The following is an 18855-nucleotide window of genomic DNA, read 5'->3' on the forward strand; positions in this document are numbered from 1 at the left end:
TGACATTTACAAGTTGTACTAAATAGTGAGATACTGTAATTACCATCCCGCTCAAAAACTGTGTGTAGTGCAAGAGAAGAATTTAGTGGCTTACTGATTTATGAAGCTCAGGGTAGGTTGATAAAAGGTTCATCTGCAGTAGTCTCTGTGGAAGCTGGAATAAAGCCTCTAGGCTACAGAAAGAAAGATTTGTAGTAGGTAACAGTAAGTTAGGAAGTTTCTATGTGTCCTGAAATAGTCAGCAATTGTGGTATATGCGTAAGAAGATCAGTTAATAAAGGACATATTTAATTTTAGGACCCAGAAAACTTTTATCTTATTACTCAGTAAACATTGTTTAATTAAGGTGGAAATGTTCAGCATAGTTAAATCAGTGCAAGAGAGTGCACGAGGCAAAAAATCTCCTATATACAGAACAAATGTGGTTGAACTCAAGGCACAGAGAATGCTGAATTATCATTAAAAAACAAAACAAAACAAAATAAAACCGACCAATCAACCAACCAACCAACCAACCAACCAACCAACCAGACAAAAAGGCTTGCATAAGCACAGAAACACTATCAAAAAGAAAAGAGTTTTACAGAACTGAAGAATGGGAGAAAAAGGCAAAGAAAAAACGAAGGCAAAACTTTATTATTATTTGCTCCAGATATAAAAATTTTTAAAAAGTGAACAAGAAGCTGTTTCCAGGAAGGGTTAACAGCTGCTTAAAGTTTGAAATGTGTAACAGCTACTATTCTAGATTCATATAGGCTCCATAATGGGATGGTTTTCTGTGCACAAAGAACTATTAAGCAGCCTCAAGTCCTGCATCACGTTAAGAGTGTGCATACAGAAAGTAAGAAAAGTAACATTATATAGCTTAATGTAGGGTGTGAGATTTAAGACTGAAATAGAGAAACTCCTACATTGCACAGGGCACTTCTTACCAAAAAATCCTCCTTCTGTCATTGAAAGAGTTGATAAAAGTATTTTAATAAATTCTATGACTTATGGCAGAAAGACACTACAGACATAAACATTTTGGGGTTTTTTTGTATGGTTTTAAATATGGCATCAAAGACACTAGGAAAGAATATTAGAAGAGAGAACATATACTTATGTTATGGTGCTCACAACTGTATGTAATGTTTAAAATACTGAAGATCTTCTAATGTGTAAATTGGAGATACCTGTGATTTATTTCTCCAACACAAGTAAAAAAAAAAAAAAATTATCTGAAGCAATGAGCTATCTTGGGAAAGCATGAAAACAGCAAGTACTACAGAATGTGTATGCAAGGTGATGCTAAAGAAAAAGAGGCAACAACACAAATGTGTTCAAGCTGTGCCAAACACATCATAAACCAATACTTGGAAAAACAGCACTAATACCAGACACAAAAATACTCAGTAAATGGATAACAGTGTCAGGGTTCTGAAAAAAAAAGCACATCCACAGCTTGAAGATGGAAATGTTTCAAATAGTGAGCTTTATTGTCATTGTGCCTCTAGCTAATCTTGTAGTTAAGCAAATATACTTTGCAAAAGGCAGCTGCCAGCCAATTAGCACTTAGATCTACAACCAAGATACATTTTGCAACACACAGATCAGTGACCTGCTTGATTTAATTTCATCTTGAAAGCCTTCTATGAGTAATCCTAACAAGACTTATTTATAAAACCATTTGATAATATGGGACTAAAGAAAATTTTAAAATGCCAAAAAATCTTTTCTACTAAGAAAATTACAGAAGTCTGGATGATTGGAGTTTAAAACATCTGGTGGAAAGATGTGCCATACTCTATGGAGTCTATACAGATGACTGAAGTAGAAGATTCACATGGACATGAGAGTGACAGTGACCAGGAACTCTTATTGACAGTCTGAAACATATGATGTATTTCAAGGAAATGGACACTACACACCAACTTGAAGTTAAAAATAAATTACACTGACACTAATTTTAGGATGTGTATGTTTAAAAACTCTGTACAAAATTAGGTTTTAGACTACTCATTTTTATTTGGGACAAGGATAAATTTTTATATGTAGCAGTTCAAAGAAATAGGTGTTCTGTGTTCTCATCATCCCTCCTGTTACTTTAGTGCACAATGTAAGTATTCCAGATGACAAATTTTTTACTGTCTATCACATGAAAACAAACCTGTTTCTACATGTCCAAGTCAGTACTCATAATTAAGACACACAAACCCAGAATAGAATTTTGAAAGTTTAATCTCAAATGAAATTTAGATGTCTCTGACATTGCATAGTTACACATTATCTGGCAAATGTTGTCCCAATCTACAAGAAGGGCAACAGAGATGACCCTGGCAACCACAGGCCTGTCAGACTCATTTCTATGCCTAGCAAAATCATGGAGAAGATTGCTTGGGAAGCTATCAAAAAACATCTGAATGACAATGCAGTCATTGGTCCCAGTGAGCACGGGTTCATTAGGGGAAAGTTCTGCTTAATAAACTTAATTTCTTTCTACGACAAGGTTACCCACCTACTTGACCAAGGGAAGACTGTTAATGTGATCTTTTTGGATTTCAGTGAAGCCTTTGATAGTGTCTCTCACAGTATCCTCCTGGAAAAGATTTCCAGCATACAGCTGGATAAACACACACTGCAATGTGTGAGCAATTGGCTGATGTGCCAGACTTAAAGGGTTCTAGTAAATGGGTTTACATTTGGCTGGTGACTAGTCATTAGCAGGGATCCATCTTAAGATCATGACTCTTCTGTGTCTTTATAAATGATTTAGACACAGGACTTGGGGGAATACTAAGTAAGTTTTCCAATGACACAAAACTGGAAGGAGCTGTTGGCGCTCTCATGGACAGAAAGGCCCTGCAAAGGGATCTGGACAAATTGGAGAACTGGGCAATCACCAACTGCATGAAGTTCAACAAGGGTAAATATCGGATTTTGCACCTGGGACATGGCAACCCTGTCTGTACATACAGTCTGAGGGACGAGATGCTGGAAAGCAGCTCTGCAGAGAGGGATCTTGGGGCTCTGCTTAAAGGCAAGTTGAACATGAGCCAACAGTATGTCCTGGCAGCCAAGAGGGCAACTATGTCCTGGGGTGCATCAAGCACAGTATTGCCAGCCCGGTAAGGGAGGTGATTGTCCTGCTCTGCACTGGTGCAGCCTCACCTGGAGCACTGTGTGCAGTTCTGGGCATCACAGAATAAAAAAGATATAAAGCTACTGGAGAGTGTCCAGAAGAGGGCTACAAAGTTGGTGAAAGGTTTAGAAGAGAAGCCGTATGAGGGGAAGCTAACATCACCTGGTTTCTTCAGCCTGAAGGAGACCAATGGGAGACCTCATTGCATTCTACAGCTTCCTCACAAGGGGAGGAGGAAGGGTAGGTACCGATCTCATCTCTCTGGCAACCAAGGACAGAACCCAAGGGAATGGCAGTAGTATGTGCCAGGGAGTTTTAGGTTGGACATTAGGTAAAGGTTCTCACCCAGAGGGTAGTGGAGCACTAGAACATGCTCCCCAGGGAGGTGGTCACAGCCCTAAGCCTGACAGTGTTCAAGAAGAGACTGGACAATGCCCTCAGACACATGGTGTGAACTGTGGGGTTGTTCTATGCACGGCCAGGAGATCGACTCGGTAATATTTATGTGTATGTAACCAAGATAGTTATTTTTAAATTAATTATTCATTCATTTATTGGATGGAAGGAATTTAAAATAGCACCAGACAAATGTTTTCAAAGATGCAGATAAAATCTAAACGTAAAATAATGAAGGCTTAAGAAATTATTTCCAACAAATGCATTCCTTCCAAATGTTTCTGTCTAACAGCTAGGGTATTGAAACTCCGAAATGTATAGATTATTTTTATACAATATAGAATTCCTGATAAGGGAATGTTCATCACCAGACTCCAAGTTAGAAGCCACCAAAATGTATCTGTTTTCTTCAATTGTTAAATTGTCATGTTCTTTTACATGGGAAGCCAGAAGGAAAAGACCTACTAGTTGAAAATTTTCGACATTGGCTTCTGTTCTTGTCTTGACTGATTTGTTAAATGTTTAAAACCTTAGAAGAAACTTTAGCCTACTGCTGTCTCTCCACCTGCTGTTTGTATTGATGAAGTTAACTTTTCTGACAATCCTGAAGCTCCGTCTAAAGGTGATTTTTTTTGTATGATCTTGGCCCTTGTGGGTTTTGCTCCTCCAATGTCTTTAAGGCTGTAGTTAGTTCAGCTGAGCTAACATTAACAGGAATCTGCTTTTTTTTTTTTTTTCTAAATTGCCCTTAGTGTAAACAAGGCCATAATTTCTATGATATTCTGATTGATACAACTAATTTAATACTTGGTCTTCCGTAGTTCTAGTTTTAGAAATAAAACTTGTAATTTGAAGGCTTGTTTTTTATTGCTTATTTTCTGCTTTCCCTGAAGGCTATCTTCAGCTGGATCATTCTTGTGAAAAACAAAATGAGCAAGCTTTTAGAGCCCTCTCTGGCATTTTACCTTCAATGAGGTAGATTAATGAAAAGGCCAAGAGACAGATGAATATCACAGAATCAAAGGAAATACAGACTGAAAGAAATATACTAGAAGGGGAGAGATTGGCTGAGCTTATCTGCCTTTTTGATCTGCACTTTTCTAATGGCTATGTTTCCTTTCTTGCCTGTGTACATAAGATATGTGCGTTTTATTTGTTAAGAACATTTTTGCCCTTTGACAAAACCAGAATCTTCCAAATCAAATACATCGTCCACCTGGAGATCACAGTAGCTTCTAACTGCCATGACTATCCATTGCATCTGTGTACATTTGTTCAACAATGTATTTCTCATTGTACACACGGAGTTTTGTGATGCATACATGAGGAGATATCCTTGTACAGAACCTAGAAAGCCTATGTAGTTTTTAGGTCTGGAAATAATTATATATTAATTGTTTTGAGAACAACTTGGCCTTCGTGAAACACAGTACTTTATGTTGTCTATGAAATATTTGCTAAGAGTAATTGTTTTCCCTATGAATAACTGTGATGTTAGCTATGTATCTATAGGGACTGATAGACTGCAGAATCATGACCAGAGAAAAGTGTAATAGGAAAAAATGTTCAAATAGATTGGTTTTATTTTTGCAAAGAAAAAGACCACAAGTATCTTAATTTCTCTAAAAGAATCAACCAAGCTTTTGGACAAGGGGTTTTAATCCATGTCTCTCAAAGGTGTACAAATTGAAAGGTTTCTATAGAATGAATATACTTTTCTACTTGCTTGTGGAAATCAGTCTTAGTCAAAGCAAAATAAGCATCTCAGCAGACTCCTATTCATATATAGAACCTTGAGCTAATGATATGAACCCGCTAGTAAGATGCAATGATGTTGTAATTAATAACGAGGGAAAATGTGAGTTATTTAACAGTTAGTAATCATAAACTAAAACACTAAAAGAGAGTAAGTTAAGGGATAGATACTTTTTCTGATTTCACTCACAGATCTAAAATCTGGATACACATTCTTTGCATGTCAGAAGATCAAATCTTGAACTATATTGTAAGGTTTTACTCATATATTACTTAAGGAAGCTCTCATAGAATCATTTAGTTTGGAAGAGACACTCAGGATCATCAAGTCCAAACATAACCTAACTCTAGCACTAAACCATGTCCCTAAGAACCTCATCTAAATGCCTTTTAAACACCTCCAGGGATGATGGCTCAGCAACTTCTCTGGGCAGCCTGTTCCAATGCCTGACAACCCTTTCTGTGAAGAACTTTTTCTGAATATCTAATCTAAACCTCCCCTGGTGCAACTTGAGGTCATTTCCTTTTGTCCTACCACTTGCTACTCAGGAGAAGAGACTGACACCCTCCGTGCTACAACCTCCTTTCAGGTAGTTGTAGACAGCGATTAGGTCTCCCCTCAGCCTCCTTTTCTCAAGGCTGAACAGTCTTAGTTCCCTCAACCTCTCCTCATAAGACTTGTTCTCTGGGCCCCTCACCAGCTTTGTCATCCTCCTCTGCACTCTCTCCAGCACCTCAATGTCTCTCTTGTAGTGAGGGGCCCAAAACTGGAGACAGTATTCAAGGTGGAGCCTCACCAGTACGGAGTATAGTGCCATGATCACTTCTCTAGTCCTGCTGGCCACACGATTCCTGATCCAAGCCAGGATGCTGTCAGCCTTTTTGGCCACCTGGACACACTGCTGGCTCATGTTCTGCTGGCCGTCAATCACTTTAAGAAGAATAAGATCATATAGAGTTACATATTAACATTTTGTTAAAATTCTTGTGTTCTCAAGGAAGAAAAAAAAATGTGCTTCATTCTGACTTCATTTTTTCTGTGGGAGTTTTTTTGAACAGCAGTGGTTCATCTCAGGGTCTTCTTGGATTTTCAGTAAAGCATTAAAAATTTGGTTAGGAAATTGACATCACAGTTAGTGAGTAAAACATGAATTAAACACAAAGTTCATGAACATCATCACAAAGTTTTCATTTTTTACTGTGTACATATTTACAAAATCAGACCCTGAAAACAAACAAACAAAATTAAACAGGAGAACCTTGTTTTATACTGGAAAAGCAAAACATATATGTATAACACTTTCACTACATTCCAGTGACAATAATAGAAAAGAAAGAGTGTGAGCCACAATCTGTATTTCTGTCAGAATAATCCACTAGTATCTCACAAGACTGTCTTTGAAATTTATTGTATTTTCAATACAAGGAGCTGGTGACAACACAGCTTTAAGGGATTTGTCCTGTGTAAGGTACTTTTTAGAGTCTAAATATGTATTACTAAATGTAACATACATTTTGAACATATGGCACAACATGTTGAACTAATAATATCTTTTTTTTTAATCTCTTTTTTTCTTCCTATTGAAATTAACAGTTTTTAAAAGCAATTTTTAAGGACTTTCAGAATCAGTTCTCTTTAAAATGTCTAAACTTCGTTGGAAGAAATCAGAGATGCACAGATTTCCTGGTAAATTTTAATATTTAAGTATTATAAAAAAAAAAAACAAAAACAAACAAACAAAAAACAAAAACAAAAACAAAGTATATACATGCTTAAGTTTTCTGCTGGTAAACTAAGTAACTAATTAACATTATTTTTCTAAGACATTTATTCTAATAGTTGTTAGTAGGAGAAATCAGTAAAGGTTGATTATTTTTCTTGAAGCACCATATAAAATTTACTTAATTAAACTGATAGGTAGGTAGATAGTAATGTCAAGAAGAAACAAAACTGCAATCATTCATGAAGGTTCTGACTAATTATTGGGGAAAATAATAAAAACAAACCCAAAAACCAGAAGGCAGCAAGAGTAAGTGAACTATGACTGCATGAATTGTCAGTAGGTGAACCATGAAAAGAATAAAACATTCCTGGAGCCTTCAAGTGAAATCCTAAATAGCATGTCGACATCTAAAAAGCACTCTAGGCAAAGTGAAAGTTGCTAAAATCAGAAGACTAAGGCAAGGAACATTACTTCAACAAAACTTGTTGTCTAAATAATTTAATTTTTCTAGCAAAAGTCTTCTGATTAATCTATAATTGTAGAGATTGAGATAACTTCCACAACAGAGTGGCTTTCTGATTATACTGATGTCTGACCACACAGACAGAGCATTGAGTTCACGTCAAAACACAGTTATTGTTAGCAGGAGTACTTACTGCGGTTAACAAAATACTATGACTCAGGAAAAGATGGAGACAGTAAGACAAAAGACAATAAAAGTCAGCGAATAATAAAATGATCTGGGTTGTAATATTATTGCTAAGAGTATTTTTCCATAAAATATTCAGGTAATGGGAGATCAAGGCTCGAGGTCTTTTTCGGAGTCCAATACTCTCCGGCCTGAGTCTTTTAGATAATCCATGTGTGGAGGGTGAAGTATTTAACATCAAATTTACTTATTTGAAGATAGCTGATGGATTTCTGATTTATCAGAATGATACAAAAGATACTGAAAACACACTAAAACTACAAGATGCACCACAAAATATAGCAAAAGTAATACACGGTAATACACTGTGCAATCACAAAACCAGTGTGATCCCTGTTACCAATCTCTATAACATACTCACTGTCACAATACTAGGTGTCCCCACTTGCTAAAAAGGAAAACATAGTTTGACAGCATCTCAAACCTCTTGCTGTCTTCAAAATTTTTTTTGTTAGTTTTACAGATTTTATACTCCTTGTTGGGCTGAATCACATGTACTCTCCCCACAGTGGTTGTCTGCTAATTGGGATACACTCACACTCTTAATAAACACAAGAAGAAACATTTATGCCATCAGTTGATCTACTCAACTAACGTGCCTTTTTTATCTAAAACAAAAGTCACCTGCTGATGCCCTCTGTGTTGAGATAAAGTCAGCTTTCCTTACAACAGCTGTGGTCAGTCACACTCTACATATTCCATGACTGTCATGGGCACATCACCCTGATCCATCTCCACTGAGCCTTCTTCCATTGTAGGGATTTATTGGTCAGTGACAGTCTCCTTAGTCTAAAAGATCTAATATGCATATATTCACAGAGGGCAACAAATTACCTATGTGTCTGTCACAGAGGCACCTCAAAATGACTCCAGGCAAATGATAAGCTTAAACCAACTTTAATTTGCAACTGAAACCAAACAACAGATAGAAACCAAATGACAGAAACCAATGAGTAGTGCAGGTAGTCCAAAAATCAGTCAACATGATTGGAACTTACCTCAGAAATGTAGCTGCCTGGCAGCCCAGAATAGGGCTTTAACAACCTCAATGGAGCAGCACCAGGACAGTACAGCACTTCAAGGCCCCTGAATCATAAGCTGCAAGTGACCTAGTTGCTCTCCTAGTTGTCCTAAGGTCATTTAACCTCGTTTGAATAGCACTGCATTTTTCAGGAAATCTCATACAGCGAACCTGAGATGTTGTCCTTGGGCATAATCCTTTAGGTACAGCCTTGAGAAGTCTCCAGAACAAACCATGAAGTGATGCACTCAGAGTTTTTTGATTCTCTCAATAGATGGTATTAAATAGGACAACTGTTTAACTTTCTTTCTAAAGTATAATTTTTTGGGGTTATTGTTGCTGCGCAGGGTTGTTATTTTACCTTGATTCTAAATGATTCTTGCACTCAGCAGCTAACTTGTTCCTGCACTTCCACCTGTCTAGTGAGTTGAACTTATCTGCCTTCCTTGACTTCCAGTATTTGGGTGTTCCTGGTTAAAGATGAGCTTAATTTCAGCAGTAAGAATGGAATTACTCAAATCCTGTGTATCATTTAGCCTCATTATTACACAAATACTTCCAGAATGAGTGCTGGAACTGAAAAAACGGCTGAGATTTGAAGCATCTTATTTGTTGAGCAAGGAATTGTGTAATGATTTTATTATGCACAAGCTTTTACACATTTCTATTGTAATTTTTAATCATCTTAGTGGAATTATAAAAATGTGTCTTTAATTTATTGTTGTAGGTTTCACTAGAGAGGAAGGAGGTACATACAGCAGAATTGTGTTAAGCATATGACATAAGTCTTTGATTCAGTTATATAAATGTGCTCAAAATGAAGATAACTGAAAATATTGCACTTTTTTTTTTTTTTAACTCTGAAATAGCCATGGTGAAGATTAAATTCACCTCCTCTCCCTTCATGTGCAACTCCAACAATAGTAAGTGCTAAGCCAATAGATGATAAACATCCATTTTACTGCTAAGCACTAGTAAAGTGATTTAGAAGGAAGTGTGGGAAGGGTGAGATGTAGGATGAAGACTATAAAACTGAAAATACATGTGCCTAATTTTAGAAAAAGATGAATATAACAGTGAAGCTAAAATCAATAAAAAAGAAAAGTGCAATGGTGGAAACAAGAAGTGAGCTTTAAGTACAGCACAGAAACTCTGCTGGGTGCTGCCATAGAAAATGATTATAATAAATTGCAAAGAGTGAATGGAGAAAAGATCCTGACTAGAGCCATTTCTTTCCTGAGGATAACCTTATTTTGATTTGTGTATTTATGCATGCTCATCCTTTTTTTTTTTTTTTTTTTCATTGCAGATATTTTCATTGTATTTACTGCAACATACTTTGAGTTTCAAACAGACAAATTGTGAATTTGAATGTGAGTGGCTAGGTGGAGGTTATTTCATCACATGTTTAAAATTGGTAAGTAGATATAGCAAAAGGTATATTACTATAGCTATGTCTAATTGCATGCTAACACTCTATTCTATTATGAAAGGTTCTCAGGATTTTTTTTTGTAGTTCTTAGACTGTATGCAATCCTATTCTACAGACTGCCTTCTAGCTTTCTTTTTTCTCAGAAAGCTTTATCAATATATAATTATAATTAATATTAAGTATTATGGTCCATTTTGAGTAATTCCAGTTAAACTTCTGTTTATTTGTATTTCCCTCAACATAGTTTCAAAGCTTAGCATATTGCAAAGATTGGATTAACATGATTGTACTTACCTGGATCACAGTTTTCTCTTTCATAAACATATTTTCCCATCACTTCATGGTTTCTATAATAGAACAATAACTATAAAAATGTTTGTTTAATTTCCTCAATTCAAGTTATTTCTGAAAGGAGGGGCACATTTTATTGCCTACCCCACCTGAATTAACACTTTTCTCATTAAATGTAGCAAGCTCTGTTTCCATTTACATTAGTGTCCAGCCATAGCTACTATTTTTCCTGAAAACCTTGAGCTAGTTCTGTTTCTTGTTCACCTCTAGTCCACCCTTTCATTTACGGGTCTAGAAGCTATTTAACTACATTTTACATACTTTAAAAGATCTTTCATTTTGATTTTTTTTCAGGTTCACCTTTATCTTCGTTGACTTTCTTGGTTTCTGAAAACATGACTGCAACTGTTTGTCATGGTTAGGGGCTTTGGTTGTTTGGTTGGATTTGGTTGTTGTTGTTGGTTTGGGCTTTTTTGGTTTGTTGATTGGGTTTTGTTTGTTTGTTGGTTTGTTTCCAAGTACTTTTTAAACTTGCTATTTTATTTCTGAGTTAATTCATACTATGAGCTCAAGAACCCTTCTCTGGGTTGAATTCAGCCTACTAGATAGATGGGTAAAACTACAAAAACAATCAAGAATCAAGGTAAAATATAATAACAACCCTATATAGTAACAACTATCCCCAAAGGAATGCTTAGGAAATAAAGTAAAAGAGTAGTCCTATTTAATACTGTCTGTATAGAGAACTAAACTGAGCACATCCCCTCATGGGTTATTCTGGAGACTTTTCAAGCTGTAGGCAGATCAACAAATGTTCACACAGAACAAACCTGATGAGCCTTGGTTCTGAGACTTTGCGAGTTCAGTACAAGGCTTATGGCAATACTTTAACCAATTACATCATTACAAAGAATAGAAGTCTCAAGTCTCAAAAATTTCAGAGAAACAACCTTTTAGACAGGGGAGAGATAGCTTATTTAAGTGTCCCAGTGGTAATGAAAGCTTTCTGGCAGAGCTTGGACTTTTTCGGTCACACAAGTCAGTCAGCCACAGACAAATCTGTAAGAAATCAGTTGTAATTTTCTAGTCCTTATAAACCTACTAGTTTCCTTGTTCTTGTCTTACTATCGGCCTAGTATCCCTACCAGTAACTGACTGAAGTCAGTGCATTTTAACTGAAAAAAAAATCATAATCACTGAAACTCCTGTGCTAAGAAGAGAAAGTAATTTGAAGGATTGTAAAGATTTCTTATTTCTTCTAAAGCTACAACTGTATTCTCTCCAGTTGAAGGTGCAAAATAATAGTGTTCAGCCTTTACTGTGCTGTATTTTTTTTTCTGTTAATCCTTTACATATGGCTTTTATCCTTTCAGAAGAAGACATGTATTTAAACATTATATCATGCTTTTAAAGAGGTACTTTAAAATTTACTTAATTTCTTAATAAACAAACATGAAGGAAATTAAAGAATTAAATAAGTACCAATTTAAATAAATTTAAAGAAGGGCCTAGGGTTTGGTTTGTTGTTCGTTTTTCTTATTAAAAAAAAAAAAAATCTTCTCAAGAATAATCACAGTTTAATTTTACTTTGACTACAGTAGATTATTCTAAAGGGGGGAATGGTATGAGTCCAAATGGAATCAGACTTTTATAATAGTGACAATATAGACTCCTAAATTAGGTAGGAGACAAGCTACAACCTGCTCTAGCTATCTAGGAATATTAAAAGATGTTATATAAATATTGACTGAGTTGAGCCTTTAGAAATTTTGTTTTGCTAAAAACATGCATGAAGAAACGGATTACTTTGCAGAAGGGACGATGACAATAGTAGGTGGGACTACAATTAGCTCAGTAGATAAAACCATTTCTGGTTGGTAATCAGTGAAAGTCAGTGTTTTGTGCATTTCTTTGCAAAATGACATGATAGCCGAAAAATCTTACTTAAAGAAGAAAAGCATTTATATAAAAAAAGAAAAACAAAACAAAACAAAAGCAATCCTTCTCCCTCTTCTCATAATGTTGCTAAGAGCTGAATGGTCAAGCAACCGAGTTGCCATATAGATATTCAGGGCCTTTCAGGATGTAGTTCTAAACAGAAGGGCTTCATTTATGTCACATAAAAAAAAAAAATAATGCCCAGGTGTCTGTTTATTTCTTTGCCAAGTAAGGATGCATCCTGTTACACAAGAGTATTTGCATATTAATATGCATGTACATGATACTTCTGTTATAAAGAACAAAGAATATTGTTCTTACATTAAGAGGTGGATTCTCTCCAACTTAGAAATGAGATTAACGAGTCTGCCTCAGGACTCACTGTCTGTTTCTCCAGGTATACAGAGGAACTTAGGTTTTTTTGTCATAGCATTTTACATGCATATCAATGACTTTTCAAAAAGAATAAATGATCTGTGACAATAGGAGCAATAATCCAAAGTATTGTTGAGGGTTGTTTTTCTCTTTTCTGATTTCACTTTTAAATATTTTCATCATAGGTTTAAGATCGCAATTGTTTAACATTTGCAAGCCATATGTTAGTGAAACATCATCCGTGACTTTCCTTTGTTCCTATAGTTTGTTATTTATGTCCTGTAGATCATATAATTAAACTTGACATTACCAAAAAAGTAACTAGCAAGAAGTAATTCATATCCATCTAGAGAGTAATCACATCATTATTCAATTATTATTAAGCAGACTTGGCTTTGAAAACTTGTTATACTTCATTTGCTTCATGAATATTTCACATATTTTAAAGGGAACAGGAAGTGAACTTCCTTTGACAATTTCCCCATGACAACATTGCAGAAAAAAGTATACTTTTTTTTTTTTTAGCTGGAAAAATTCATTTCTTTGCACACAGAAACAAAACTGCTGGTGTTTGAGGGAAGAAATGGTAGGAAAGTGCATTGCATTTTATATATATATATAGAGATATATATATATATATTTTTTTTTTTTTTTGTAAAAAACAATGAAAATCATAGTTTTACTGGGAAAGTGTGTTAAATGCAGAGCAAGAGATTTTGCTTTTATGTAAGTGCATGTACTTCAATATGCTCATGTTGCACAGATTTGTCTCTAAATACTCTGAATATTTTACATAAGGTGAGATAAAATAGACCCACAATCAATGTATGATGAAAGTGTCATCTATGAACTGCTGATGTGCCTGTGATCAAATAGGGTCCATTAGAATATTCAAACACATCTGTCAGGGGAATTACAAGGTCATTGATACAACAGAGTTGAAGCCCTGATGCATTCCCTTGATCTTTTTAGATCTTTTGTTAACAAACTGAAAACTGGAAAACATTATGGTTGATTAAGATCTGAAGGAAGACTCATGACAATAATAAGAAGAATACCTTTTAGATGTTTTTTTTCCCAAAATGACTGTGCTGATTGGCAAAAGTAGATGCTGTATTTTAAGCACATACCACACTAAATCAACAATTCTCTTTGTTTTGGCACCTTTCTTCCCTTAGTCCTTTTGGTACTCCTTGTCAAAAGCTTTCTGATATGAATATATTTGAAATAAATACATCTTTTCAGCCTTCTTTTCTCTCAAGCTGCTTAGGATATTTTTTTCATATGCAGCATGTCTTTAGACTAATTCTCTGTTATCCATCTCCTCTTGATATAACACCAATGTCTTCATAATTTACTCTTTTTATTTGAAAAGCTTCTACCCTTCCTAGGAATGAATGAGGATTGCAGACAATGGCAATTGAGATTCTGAGCACACATTTTCCTTGGTTTGTTTGATTTAGTATCTTGGATTCTTTCCTTATTTACCAAGAATAAATACTTCATATATTTCAGCTCACTAATTGCCATGTCTTGCTACACTTGCAGAGGCTCTTTTTTGACTGAAGGATAATATTCATTGAAAAGAAACAAATGAGGTGAGAAAAAAAAAGGACCTTGCTATAACAGACATTGTTTAATTTGGCTCTCTGGGGCTGGCTACAAATCCCCCTCATTCTTTGTTGTAGAAATTACTAGGCTGGAAACAAGCTAGTGAAGAAAAGGAATTTCATTTCTCACTGTTTAGCTTTTTACATAAAGTATGACAATCATTTTTCTAACCATCTGTTTTTCCTTGATGAGGTGGTTGTTAAATCAGTGGCTTTATGTAAGCCTCCTTGATCCAATGGTTTCATTATTCTGATAATGTTAAGAACATACCTGTGAGGACCATATAGTTATTCACTCAAACAGCAACAGAGAGTAAAACAGAAGATGAAGGTATTACCCTTAAGATGAAGTAAACTATAAGATGAAGTAAGTTATATGATGAAGTAAAATTAGCAAATGATCATTTATTAAAGGCAAATTGTAATTCTTGCTCTTATACCAAAGAAAGAATATAAACCTTTCAAGCCCTGAGAGCCCAAGAGACTAGTGAAGTAATTATCCTGGCCTTGTTGACTGAATTCAATATTGGTTAACCCTGAATCCAAAAGATTTTAACTCACCATAATGTGAAACATACCTTATGACACATTATGCTTATTCTTAAAAATTGTTGTGTTACTTTATTTGACTCTCAGTGTGCCAGCAAAGTTACTGATGGTTTCTGGAATAAAAGCTTGGCCCTAAATCTTAGATTCTTGTTCAACTTAACAACATATAAGAAATAAAATCTTAGTCAGAGAGGCTTTAACATTATTAATCCCTGCCAGTTCAAAACATTACAAAAGAACATTACAAACCATTATAGTCTTCCAGCTACCCCAGAAAAGTTACCCAAATCTGTGAGTGCCAAAATGCATTTATTGTTTGAATCTGAAGTTGCTGAAACAAAGTCCTGTTAGTATTAGGGAAGTTTTTTGTTGGTTTGTTTGTTTTCTCAGTGATTACTCCTTTCTTTTTACTTTTCTACAAAAAAAAAAAAAAATATATAAATCTATGGGTTAATAAAATAGTGAAAAGAACCTGGCTCCATCTTCTTTACACCTTTACTTCAGATATTTATGTACATCAATGAGATACGTCCTGGGCCTTCTCATCTCCAGGGTGAGCAGTACCAGCTCTCTCAGCCTCTCATCATAGAAGAGATGCTCCAGACCCTTAACAGTTGTTGTGGTCCTTAACTGCACTGTTTCCTGTATGTCCTTGTCTCTCATGTACTAAGGAACCTGGAACAGGACACAGTACTTCAGGTGTGGCTTCACCAGTGCTGTTAAGGATAAGAATCACCTCCCTCAACCTGCTGGCAATACTTCTAGTGTATCCCAGGATAATAACTTGCCTTATTTGCCACAAGTGCATGTTGTTGGTTCATGTTCAGCTTGGTGTCTGCCAGGATCCCTAGATCCTTTTCTGCAAGACTGCTTTCCAGCCATATATTGGCATATCAGAGGATACATAGATTTGCATTAGAAATTAGGACTGACAGATCAAAGATTAACCATCCCTAGAGACACTATGTTAGTCTGAGCACTTTGTTAAATGACCATGAGAGACTGAGGAAGAGAGTATTTTACTTCACTTGAAACTAGCAGAATGACTAGGAATTTTGTGGTTTTATCTGTAGTTTGAAGAATGTTTCACTTCCAAGGATCATCTGGGCATATTTCACTCTTTTTCTGAGTTTTAAAGCACTGGTTGAGCTTTTGATCTCTTCAGAAATCTTTTGTGTTGTTTTGTTTCTCTATCCTGTGAACTACAATACATATTTTCTTGAAGGATTCTGAGGTTCACTAGTTCAATATTTAATGTGTATGTGTTGGCAACTGCAGGAGACCTATTCAATAACCAAATTTCCTTTCTTATTTTCTCCAGTCTGAAAGATGTTAACACTCTTTTACACATGGATAATTTCAGTATAGTAAAGCAGCAAAATTTTAACATTAAAAAACTATTTAGAGTGATCAGTTTTCACAGACTAAGAGCTGTGTGTGAATTTTTTTAGGATCTATAGATTAATTATGCAAATCTAAGAGCTGTTTTGATTGAGTTATTGTTGAGTACTGATATTTTTTTTTCTACAAATCAGGACCAAATTACTCAAATCAAGCACTCTTTTCCAAAGAAAACTGTGGAAAATCAGGCAGTAGTTCAGATTCACATGGAGATTAGCTCTGGTGATGTTAGTTACTCAAAAGACAAAGTTTAAAGAATCTGGTCCTTATGCTGGTGTCTGCTACGGCAAACTAAACACATATTATCTATCTAAGCTCTGTGTAAAGTTATGTATTTCAAAATACAATTCACAAAACCTACTGTGTGAAGACGAATTAAGAAAAAGCACATTTCAGAATTTTTTTTTCAAAGACATAGAAGTATAATTTCTCCATTCTGGCCTTAACACTCCTACAGACAATGATTTCTTCCAAAGAGATCCACTTTTTTAAAAAAATACCAATGTCATTAACTGCTTTATTTAAATGTATAGCAAGTAAAGGAATGGTTCTGTGACTTGGCCATTCAAAAATATGAGATGAGAAGGAAAGGAATTTTTGCTTTAGTTTTCTTCTCTACTTGAGAATATCTGAAATCTTCATTCAAGTCCTGACTCTATCTAAGGTATCTTATTTTGCAAGTTATAGAGTGCCTCACGTAGATGGAATAAACAGCCTAAATATTTTTGTTTACTTATTTTTAGTCCAGACTTATTATTTCATTCACACAAACTCTGACAATAGATTTGAGAATAATTTTAGCTTCCAGTACAAAGAGGCCCTGAGACAAAGATGAGCTTTGAAATAAAGGCTTTCTTAGTTCCAGGTAGGTTTCATCAGCAGGGTTGAAAGCTTAGGATCTCCCACACAGACCAACACGACTGAATTTAAGTCAGTAATACCAGTAAGAGAATGTATGAAATGGCTTTAGATGGAGACAGAATGGATTTGAATTCACAGATATTTACTGAAAGAAAAGTAACAGTCGGAAGCATTTCATTTTAAGCCTAAGGTGTACTTTTTCTTGGACAAAGAAATTCTTGTCCTACTCTTGACTTTCATTCACCTTTAGCATCTCATGGTAATGTGATTCTCTAACCTCCTCCTGGTGTAGAATTTCTAGTCTTCAGTCTTTAACAGCTCTCAGATCATTGTTGCTCATTTTTTCCTCATCTCTCTCCTTCTCCAAAGTCCTCTTCTAATAGCCTGTTGCCTTATTGCCTATATGTTCTGGGTATTACTCCTCATACTTGTTCATCCTTTCAGTTGTTTTCTAGTCCTGTTAAAGTTCATATTCCCCGTGTCTTTTCTTAACTGATTTTCCAGCCAGTTTCCTCGTTCTGAACTTGTTTACTGTCCTTTCTTGCTTTACCTTATAGATCTCTTTTTCTCATGCTTCTCTTTTTCTAGACCTTTTTCCACCTTCATGTGCATCTACCTTCAACAATTCCTTTATCCTAAATCCTTCCCCTCTGCACTTCTGGTTTATATCAGTCCTAGGCTTCCAGTCACAGACAGGGAGTTTAGGCAAATATTAGAACAAGCTAAGCATGTAGTGATAGTGCCCCAGAACCAGAATTCCATCATTTCCACTCATAAACTTCTTGAGTCATGATTTTGTTTGTTTGTTTGTTTTAAATTTAAAATGGCAAGATTATTCTAAATAGAAACATAAAAATATGACATGACTCTTTCCAGCTTTCACAGAAGTTGAAAGTCAAATTAGATCAACAGCATGTTTACTACTGAATTTTATTGTGGTCAAATCAATGCTAGGTTCTTGGTTATGAATAAGCAGAAGTGAAATACAAAAAGTTTAAGAGGTTCAGAAAAGTAAGCTAATGATCACATCCTTATTGACTAATTTATCTTATAATACATTAAATGAGGAAAAATTCTGAACTACACATCAAGCCATCATTGAATGCAATACATTAACATCAGACATAAAAATGGCACATCTGAAACTTTTGGCATTTCAGTGATTATCATACTATTACATGTTTTATTTTCCCTTCTTCACTCCTATAGTCCCTCATTACACAGTTAAATTACACTAAGATCTGGGAAAGGGGGAAAGTAGTAAGATTTAGCTTTATTTTAGCTGTACTAAAAATGAGAACATATGTATAATGTAACGTTGGCCGATATTCAAAGGCTTTCTTTCTCGAGACTTAATTTTTTTTTTTTTGAGTGCTCTTATTTCTGTTAATAAAGGCTTTTTTTAAAAAAACACTTACATGTAGAATTAGTTTAATTTATTTTATAGAGACCATTAATATGAAAAAAAAAAGCATTTAAAATAATTACCTATTGAAGTGTATTAGATTTACCTTGTGTATTGCAACAAGACAATTTTGTCACAAAAAAAATAGAAATAACCAATATTTTGCTGAGTTGCATTTTGTAAACTGTTGTTGGCATGGGTTTCAGCAGGAGCACATAGAACATTCTGGTTCAGTTGGGTGTTACCAACCTAGCTGTTCTTAGATGA

This window comes from Patagioenas fasciata, chromosome 3 (genome assembly GCF_037038585.1).
Source record: "Patagioenas fasciata isolate bPatFas1 chromosome 3, bPatFas1.hap1, whole genome shotgun sequence".
Lineage (NCBI taxonomy): Eukaryota > Metazoa > Chordata > Aves > Columbiformes > Columbidae > Patagioenas > Patagioenas fasciata.